The 9,338-nt window shown below is 38.5% G+C and overlaps 1 non-coding gene across 1 annotated transcript; it reads left to right on the top strand.

Annotated features, from left to right (window-relative positions):
* Positions 1 to 8,759: 8,759 nt before the first annotated feature.
* Positions 8,760 to 8,866, top strand: LOC139869862 (small nucleolar RNA R71). The gene has a single exon (XR_011766435.1). It is a non-coding gene; the product is annotated as a small nucleolar RNA R71 (small nucleolar RNA).
* The last annotated feature ends 472 nt before the right edge of the window (positions 8,867 to 9,338 follow it).

Below are 9,338 nucleotides of genomic sequence, written 5' to 3'. Positions count from 1 at the left end.
AACTTCTTCATTTTAAATCCGTTTTGAGTGAATCAAATTGCTGTGGTTTCATATTGAACTCTATTTTATGAATCTAAACAGAAAAAGTATAGTTTTATAGTCGGAAAAATAAGTTACAAGTCGTTTTTGTAAAGGTAGTCATTTCAGTCGAAAGAACGACGTCTAGATGACCATTTTAGAAAACATACTTCCACTTTGAGTTTAACCATAATTTTTGGATATAGTTTCATGTTCATAATAAAAATCATTTTCTCAGAATAACAACTTTTAAATCAAAGTTTATCATAGTTTTTAATTAACTAACCCAAAACAGCCCGCGGTGTTACTACGACGGCGTAAATCCGGTTTTACGGTGTTTTTCGTGTTTCCAGGTTTTAAATCATTAAGTTAGAATATCATATAGATATAGAACATGTGTTTAGTTGATTTTAAAAGTCAATTTAGAAGGATTAACTTTTGTTTGCGAACAAGTTTAGAATTAACTAAACTATGTTCTAGTGATTACAAGTTTAAACCTTCGAATAAGATAGCTTTACATGTATGAATCGAATGATGTTATGAACATCATTACTACCTTAATTTCCTTGGATAAACCTACTGGAAAAGAGAAAAATGGATCTAGCTTCAATGGATCCTTGGATGGCTCGAAGTTCTTGAAGCAGAATCATGACACGAAAACAAGTTCAAGTAAGATCATCACTTGAAATAAGATTGTTATAGTTATAGAAATTGAACCAAAGTTTGAATATGATTATTACCTTGTATTAGAATGATAACCTACTGTAAGAAACAAAGATTTCTTGAGGTTGGATGATCACCTTACAAGATTGGAAGTGAGCTAGCAAACTTGAAAGTATTCTTGATTTTATGAAACTAGAACTTTTAGAATTTATGAAGAACACTTAGAACTTGAAGATAGAACTTGAGAGAGATCAATTAGATGAAGAAAATTGAAGAATGAAAGTGTTTGTAGGTGTTTTTGGTCGTTGGTGTATGGATTAGATATAAAGGATATGTAATTTTGTTTTCATGTAAATAAGTCATGAATGATTACTCATATTTTTGTAATTTTATGAGATATTTCATGCTAGTTGCCAAATGATGGTTCCCACATGTGTTAGGTGACTCACATGGGCTGCTAAGATCTGATCATTGGAGTGTATATACCAATAGTACATACATCTAAAAGCTGTGTATTGTACGAGTACGAATACGGGTGCATACGAGTAGAATTGTTGATGAAACTGAACGAGGATGTAATTGTAAGCATTTTTGTTAAGTAGAAGTATTTTGATAAGTGTATTGAAGTCTTTCAAAAGTGTATAAATACATATTAAAACACTACATGTATATACATTTTAACTGAGTCGTTAAGTCATCGTTAGTCGTTACATGTAAGTGTTGTTTTGAAACCTTTAGGTTAACGATCTTGTTAAATGTTGTTAACCCAATGTTTATAATATCAAATGAGATTTTAAATTATTATATTATCATGATATTATCATGTATGAATATCTCTTAATATGATATATATACATTAAATGTCTTTACAACGATAATCGTTACATATATGTCTCGTTTAAAAATCATTAAGTTAGTAGTCTTGTTTTTACATATGTAGTTCATTGTTAATATACTTTATGATATGTTTTCTTATCATAGTATCATTTTAACTATATATATATATATCCATATATATGTCATCATATAGTTTTTACAAGTTTTAACGTTCGTGAATCACCGATCAACTTGGGTGGTCAATTGTCTATATGAAACATATTTCAATTAATCAAGTCTTAACAAGTTTGATTGCTTAACATATTGGAAACATTTAATCATGTAAATATCAATCTCAATTAATATATATAAACATGGAAAAGTTCGGGTCACTACACTTACGACCCCACCATTGGCGTATAAAACAACCAATAGATCAAACATCTTGGTCCTCACGACCCCACCATCGGTATATAAACAACCGATAGCTCACACAACATGAAGGCTGGCTGAAAACTACACGCGCCTTAGTGAATCCGAACTACACGCGACTCACTACCTTCCTCGCAACAACAATCGGGATTGGCCGAACTACACACGCCATAGTGAATCCGAACTACACGAGAGTCACTATCCCAGAGGAATGACCGAACTACATGAGTCATTTGTGAATCCGAACTACACGAGACTCACTCCTCAATACAACGACCGAAACCACACGAGTCATTTGTGAATCCGAACTACACAAGATTCACTTCCACAATAAGATGACCGAACTACACGAGATTCATTTTCGATAAGATGACCAAACTACACGTGTCATCGTGAATCCGAAACCACACGCGATCCACTACCATGATGAAGTCAGCGGACCCCGAAGGTCATGCTCCACCAATCAACAACCATGATAAAGTCAGCGGATCCTAAAGGTCATGCTTCATCAATCACATACCATGATGAAGTCAGCAGACCCCGAAGGTCATGCTTCATCAATCACATACCATGATGAAGTCAGCGAACCCTAAAGGTCATGCTTCATCAATCACATACGCACTTTTGGCCTCAAACAACGAGTAGTGCAACATCGCGCTCTGCTACACTATAGTGAACCCTAATGGATACCACTAACCATCCACACAATCGAGCAAGAACCCACCTATATCGAACATAGGCACCAAACAATAATTCTCCAAGAGAGAACCCGACTCACACACATCCCTTAATCGAGGGATTTCACCTTGCTCACCAAACACGTCCATCATCTCTCAACGAGATTTACCATCTTACCACCTCGGTGATAATTTACAAATCCAAAATCATAAGTACAATTTAATCGAAATTGTACTCTACCACAAATAGACCAAAACTAGGCCTCGACAAAATTTCCGGACCTACCAACAGCATCATGCGAAATCTCACACAAAAACTTCCTCGGGCGGAAGTGTAACTCACCCACTTGGAACTACGTTCCAATATCACAACTTGTATACCCGTACAATGCTACCAAAGGTAGACTTCACCAACAATTGGGTTCACCTGACCCATTACCATATCTTGCTCCAAACCTTGAGCACACGAAGGATTTTAACCAATCCTTAAACACTTCAAACGAAAAGTGTACCGTGATTTCACAAACGATACCCTCGCAATCATCCAATTGCTTTAGTTTGTCAAATTCCACCTATCACTCATGTACCTAAGGATTTCACCTTGGTATCCTAAGTACAACGTAACCGTAACACAATCGGAGTCGAACACCACGCTAGTAGGTATAAAAGAGTCACCTAATGTCGCGTCATATAGACTCCATTACCAACATACATCGAGAATTTAAACACTCGATCTCTCGGGTTTCATCTCACCCGCCGAACCTCATGGTTCATCAACTCCAACACGAGAGCGAACACGCTCTAACATCCGAACACCAAGTCCATACCAATGGCTTGGTATAAACATTCTACAAATACTAAGGAACGCTTGGTTGCACCAAGTCTTACGTCCTTCGCCCGACAATCAAACATCACCATAGGGTACTTCCATTAGGAACGTCACCCATAACAATATCATGCACAACACAAGGCATTTAACAAACTCAAACCCAAACGGCAGATAATAAATAATCAAATGACATATTTATTAAAACGAAACGTACCTTAATGTCTCCTTGCCGCACTCGTCCCCGCTAACTTGGGATATTCCGACTTACGATGTCCTTCTTCTTGACAATTGAAGCACACCATGCCTTCACCCTTAGGCACCGAACATTCCCAAGACTTGTGACCCCTCACGCCACAATTGTAACATCTAGCCGCACTAGAATCCGATATATTCTTCCGCGTACCACCCGTGCTCACACTCGAACCCTTAGTCCTCTTACTCGGAGCACCATACAAAACAACCCTTCTCTCGCTCGAAGGTTCACCCTTCTTGGATCGCGAGTACGACTCGAAACCTCTAGCCAAGTAAAATAATTCCGCAAACAATTTCGCTTGACCCCGGCTAATTTTACCTTTCAAGTCATCATTCAAGGTCCGATATAAATCCCCCATCAACAAACGATCATTCCCCAAATACTCCGGGCAAAAATGAGCCTTCGCCATAAAGGTCATCTTGAGAGTACTCAAATCCATAGATCCTTATCGCAAATTTCATAACTCATTACGCAATTCCCACAAATCGGCCGAAGTCCGGAACTCCTCGAAGAATTCCTCCTTAAATTCGTCCCACGATAAGGCCATAAACGTTTCGCCACCGACAAGATCAATCTTACCATCCAACCAATCCCTTGCCCTACCCCGCAACAAACTCGTAGCGAGTCTTGTCTTTTTCTCGGGAGGGCAATCTATAGTACGAAAGCACCCTTCGACATCCGAAATCCAAGTTGTGCTCACCAAAGGATCCAGTTTCCCATCATACATCGGGAGTTTAGTCCTCATGAAGCTCTTAAGATAATGCTCCATTTCCCCACTACTTTGAAGTCTGGAATACTTCTTATCCATTTCTTCTCGAAACGCTCTCATTTGCTCCGCAACGACGGCCGCAACTCTAGCGTTAAACTCCGCATCATTCGCCTCGATCTCGTTTCGCTTCGTCATTCTAAAGAATGCAAAACGATTAGTCCACGAACGTATAAAACCGCACGCACAACACCGTCCCATCTTGCTAAACACTCGTCGTACATCACTTGTTAGACACGATTTGCACCCGTAATAAGGTTTGCAAGTCCTTATTACGCACACATGCCGCATCGACTCGTTAGTACAACGACCGCCTCGCTCGATGATATAAACAAACACAACCAAAATTCTGCGCGATACAAACACACGCGAGAATTATTACCACAATACAAATAATATATTAATAATATCCGCATTACTAATATGAACGTTAGTCAACCAATAAACAAGGCACTAACTAAACCCATTCCGACCCGTTCACCTACAAGTCCCGCAGCAAATAAGCACACGCACTAAAGTCTAAGTCTAAGCACCTATCTCAAGTCGCCTAAATCCCTTAGACCATGCTCTGATACCACTTGTAACAACCCAACCCATATTAAAACCGGCCCATAAAATTGTTTCCTTTTAATACACGTTAAATAATACTTTAGGTCCCATTACACAATTTCCAAAAACGTATTTTCATCAAAGTAAGTTCAACGAACTTAAAGACATACATTAATAGATTAAACTCCTTAATACAATAATACGTTAGTTAAATCATAAACCTGTTATAATCATTATGACCCGACTAGTTACGTTTACACAAAAACGAGCATGGTGATTTGGGACTACGCTACCCAAATCCTAATCAAGTACAAAAGCAAGATCTTCTAAAGCAACCTAGCCAAGATCTCTAATCCCCAAGCTTACCCGAGCCGCTAAGCACGCGAACCTATAAAAAAATATCAACAACGAGAGGGTAAGCTAACGCTTAGTGAATGATAATATACTAGATACATATATATGTATAAAATGGACACGCCACACAAATATCAAATACCGCATACCGAAGCATCCCTGTATAAGGCAACTACACTAAGCATACCGTACGATCTCTAAGCAACAAGCTAAAGATATCAACAAAGTATAAGTTCACCAACGACGATGTGAACAACGCCAATAAGCTACACCCGGAGGGTTAGCTACAACACAACAATACATTAATATATAACAATATATATACGACCAAGGTTAACCCTTTAACCCAATACCGAGAACCAAGTACCACAATGAAGATTGGCCAAACTACACGAGCCTTAGTAATTCGAAACCACACGAGATTACTATCTTCACGACATCGAGGTTGGCCGAACTACACGAGCCTTAGTAATCCGAAACCACACGAGATTACTACCTCAATAAGATGACCGAACTACACGACTCATCGCGAATCCGAACTACACGCGATTCACTTCTCAACATCAAAACCCACGGTCACGGAATTATAAAATCCACCACATCGGGGTCATCCACTTCACAACAATATCAACCCTTCGCCATTGGGGTTATAACATCCAAATCACAACCACGTGTGATAACGTACACACAAGCGTGTACCTCGCCAAAGGTGGTCAACCAAAATGCACAAACGTGCCAATTGGACTCATACAAAAGTCCATCAAATCCACCTATATGTGAAGTGAGCTCTATAGCCGAGAATCACTTCACCCGACCCGCACTCATCCTACACATACATATGCACATAGGATATTAACACTCACCTTGTCGCCTTGAAGAAATGCTTCCAAGTAATCTGCAACTCGACAATGGAAAGTACCTAATCCATTATCACAAATTCAATAACACACTTAGATTGGATTTACAAACCAACCCAATTTGACACTTAGTGCAAATTCGACCCAAATGCACCTCCAAGTACAAACCGCGCCCAAACTAACCAATAATCACTAACACAAGTGATAATGGTCCTAATATGCCAATTAAACCCGAACACAAGTGTTAAACACTTATCGTTCTCAAAATCGCCCATAAACCCTAATTTTGACCCATATGGTCAAATTTCCCCATTTACAAGTTTTGACACCAAATCGTATTTAACTCGGTTTCATACTTCAACTTAATCCATTTTAAGTTTATAAACCTCATCGAATTGACATTCGGGTTATAATCATCAACAAACCCTAATTTCGACTCTAGTCAAAATTAGTCAACCACAAGAACCCTAAAGGTCTCCAAATCATCAATAATCACTAACAATAGCGATTATACACCATTCTCAAGTCTTAAACATGGTTAAATCATTAACCAACCCAAAACCCGCCTTTAACAATAATAAACCCGAATATTGGTGTTAATATCCAATTAACAACTAAATGGGTTTCACCTATGAATCATACGATCAAAAGCCCCAAATTTGAATGATGAACATGAAAATGAAATTCGGAGTTAGAGCTTACCACTAGTATCACCTTGTAGCTAAGAACGTGGAGAACAAACTTGTCTCTTACGCTTTTGATCAAAACCCGCTTCTTCCTTTCCAAAAATCCCTTTGAAATCAATTGGGGTGTTTGAGTTTTTGAGAGAAAATGAAGAAGAAAAGGAAAAAGATAAAAGGAAATGAAATGGATGGATGAGATTAAGATCTCAAATCTGGCTCAAACGCGAAATGACCAAAATGCCCTTGAATATCTTTTAAAATCACAAAACTGGTACCAGTCCGCCCAGATTGCCGCGTCGCGGCCTCAATTGTCATGCCGCAACACATAACGTATTCTGGTGGTTTCCTTAACATGCTTCCTGGAATTGAAATCAGCTGAATGCCGCGCCGCGGCACTCTTCTCCGCGCCGCGAGATAAACCGTGGTCTGGTGCCCTCGTTTACATGCCTCCTGATCCTGATTCCAGTTAATTGCTGCGCTGCGGCCTCCTATGTCGCGCCGCGACATACAACATGACCTGACTCATTTTCTCATATACAAGACTTTAACCCTCGAACATGTCCCGAAGCCTTCATACACCTATCGTACATACACGATACATCTATAAATCATATATGGGGAAAACGGGGTGTTACAGGTATCTTATTCAACAACACTGCAGAACATGTGGCATTCATAGTAACAGCCGAGAGTTCTTTCATTTTTCTTCTATTTGTGATTAGATATTTCAGGAATTTAGCATACATTGGCATTCCTGAAATTACATCAATGAAAGGAAGATTTACATTTATTTGTTTAAACATATCCAAGAATTTGGATTGCTCGGCTTCAAGTCTTTCTTTTCTCATTTTACTTGGGTAAGGAAGTGGTGGTTGGTATGGTTTAACATAAGGTTTAGCCTTAACTGTGTTATCTTTATTAACCTTTTCAACTACCGGTTCTTTTTCCTTTTCTTGCTCAGATTGTGGTTCCTGTGGAGTAGGAATAGAGTTATCAGAAATTACAGTCATTTCAGGTGGTTTAAGTATAATACCACCTCTTGTGGTAATGGCTTTAGCTGTTTCATTTCGGGAGTTAGCATTTGTATCGCTAGGTAAACTCCCCGACTTTCTTTCACCAATTAACCTTGCTAGGTTACTTACTTCTTGTTTCAGATTTTGGATTGAAGCTTGTTGATTTCTAAATGCTTGAGCATTTTGTTCATTAGTTTGTTTCTGTGATGTGAAAAATTGAGTTTGAGATTCAATTAGCTTCGACATCATATCTTCTAAATTTGGCTTTTTATCATTAGTTTGTGGTGGTTTATTAAAATAACCAGGTCTTTGCTGATTGTAAGTATTGTTAGATACTTGTTGATTGCTAGGACCTTGTTGGTTGTTATGCTGAGAATTTGGATTGTACGAAATGTTTTGATTTCGATTGTAGTTTGGCCTTGGTGGTTGATAATTATTTTGATAATTATTTCCCGGCCTTTGGTTCATGTATGAAACATTCTCTCGTTGTTCCATTGTTTCTTCAACACTGAGACAATCATTTGTCAAATGTGGTCCTCCACACTGCTCACAACTAATTCATATTGCATGAATATCTTTAGTCATCTTTTCCATTCATCTCTCGAAAGCATCTAGCTTTGCGGAAATGGAATCAAAGTCATGGTTAGAATCGGCTCTAGCCACTTTAGATGAACAAAAAATATCTTTTTCTTGATGCCACTCATGAGAGTGGGAGGCCGTGTTATCAATAATTTTGTGAGCTTCGGTTACGGTTTTCTTCATAATGGAACCACCAGCTGCTGTGTCGATGTCTTTCATGTAGCAAGGTCGACACCTTGGTAGAATATTTGTACTATTTGATAAGTGTTTAAACCGTGTTGAGGACATCCTCTCAACAACTTTTCGAATCTTGTCCACGCCTCATATAATGTTTCATTTGGCTTTTGCGCGAACGTAACAATTTCTCCTTGAAGTCTCACGGCTTTAGATGCCGGAAAGAATCTTTTAAGAAATTTCTCAACTAAAATATCCCATGTATCAATCGCTCCTTCAGGTAACGATTCTAACCAATCTTTGGCTTCTCCCTTTAAAGTCCAGGGAAACAACATGAGATAGATCTGTTCATCCTCAACTTCTCTGATTTTAAATAGAGTACAGATCCTATTAAAGGTTCGAAGATGTTCGTTTGGATCTTCTTTTAGCGTACCACTAAATTGGCATTGATTAGTTACCATGTGTAGGATTTATCCTTTGATTTCATAATCTGGCGCATTAATGTCTGGTTGAGTAATAGCATGTCCTTGGCCCGTGCGTGTGGCTCTCATTCGATCTTCCATACTTTGAGGTTCTGGATTTTCCATATTTAAATGTGTTGAATCTGAATCACTAGAAGATTCCGATTTAATGGTTTCTTCCTCGATAACCTCTGGTTTCATGATTTGTGGTTCA

This window comes from Rutidosis leptorrhynchoides, chromosome 9 (assembly GCF_046630445.1).
Source record: "Rutidosis leptorrhynchoides isolate AG116_Rl617_1_P2 chromosome 9, CSIRO_AGI_Rlap_v1, whole genome shotgun sequence".
Taxonomy (NCBI): Eukaryota; Viridiplantae; Streptophyta; class Magnoliopsida; order Asterales; family Asteraceae; genus Rutidosis; species Rutidosis leptorrhynchoides.
This window is presented reverse-complemented; position numbering and strand designations above follow the sequence as displayed.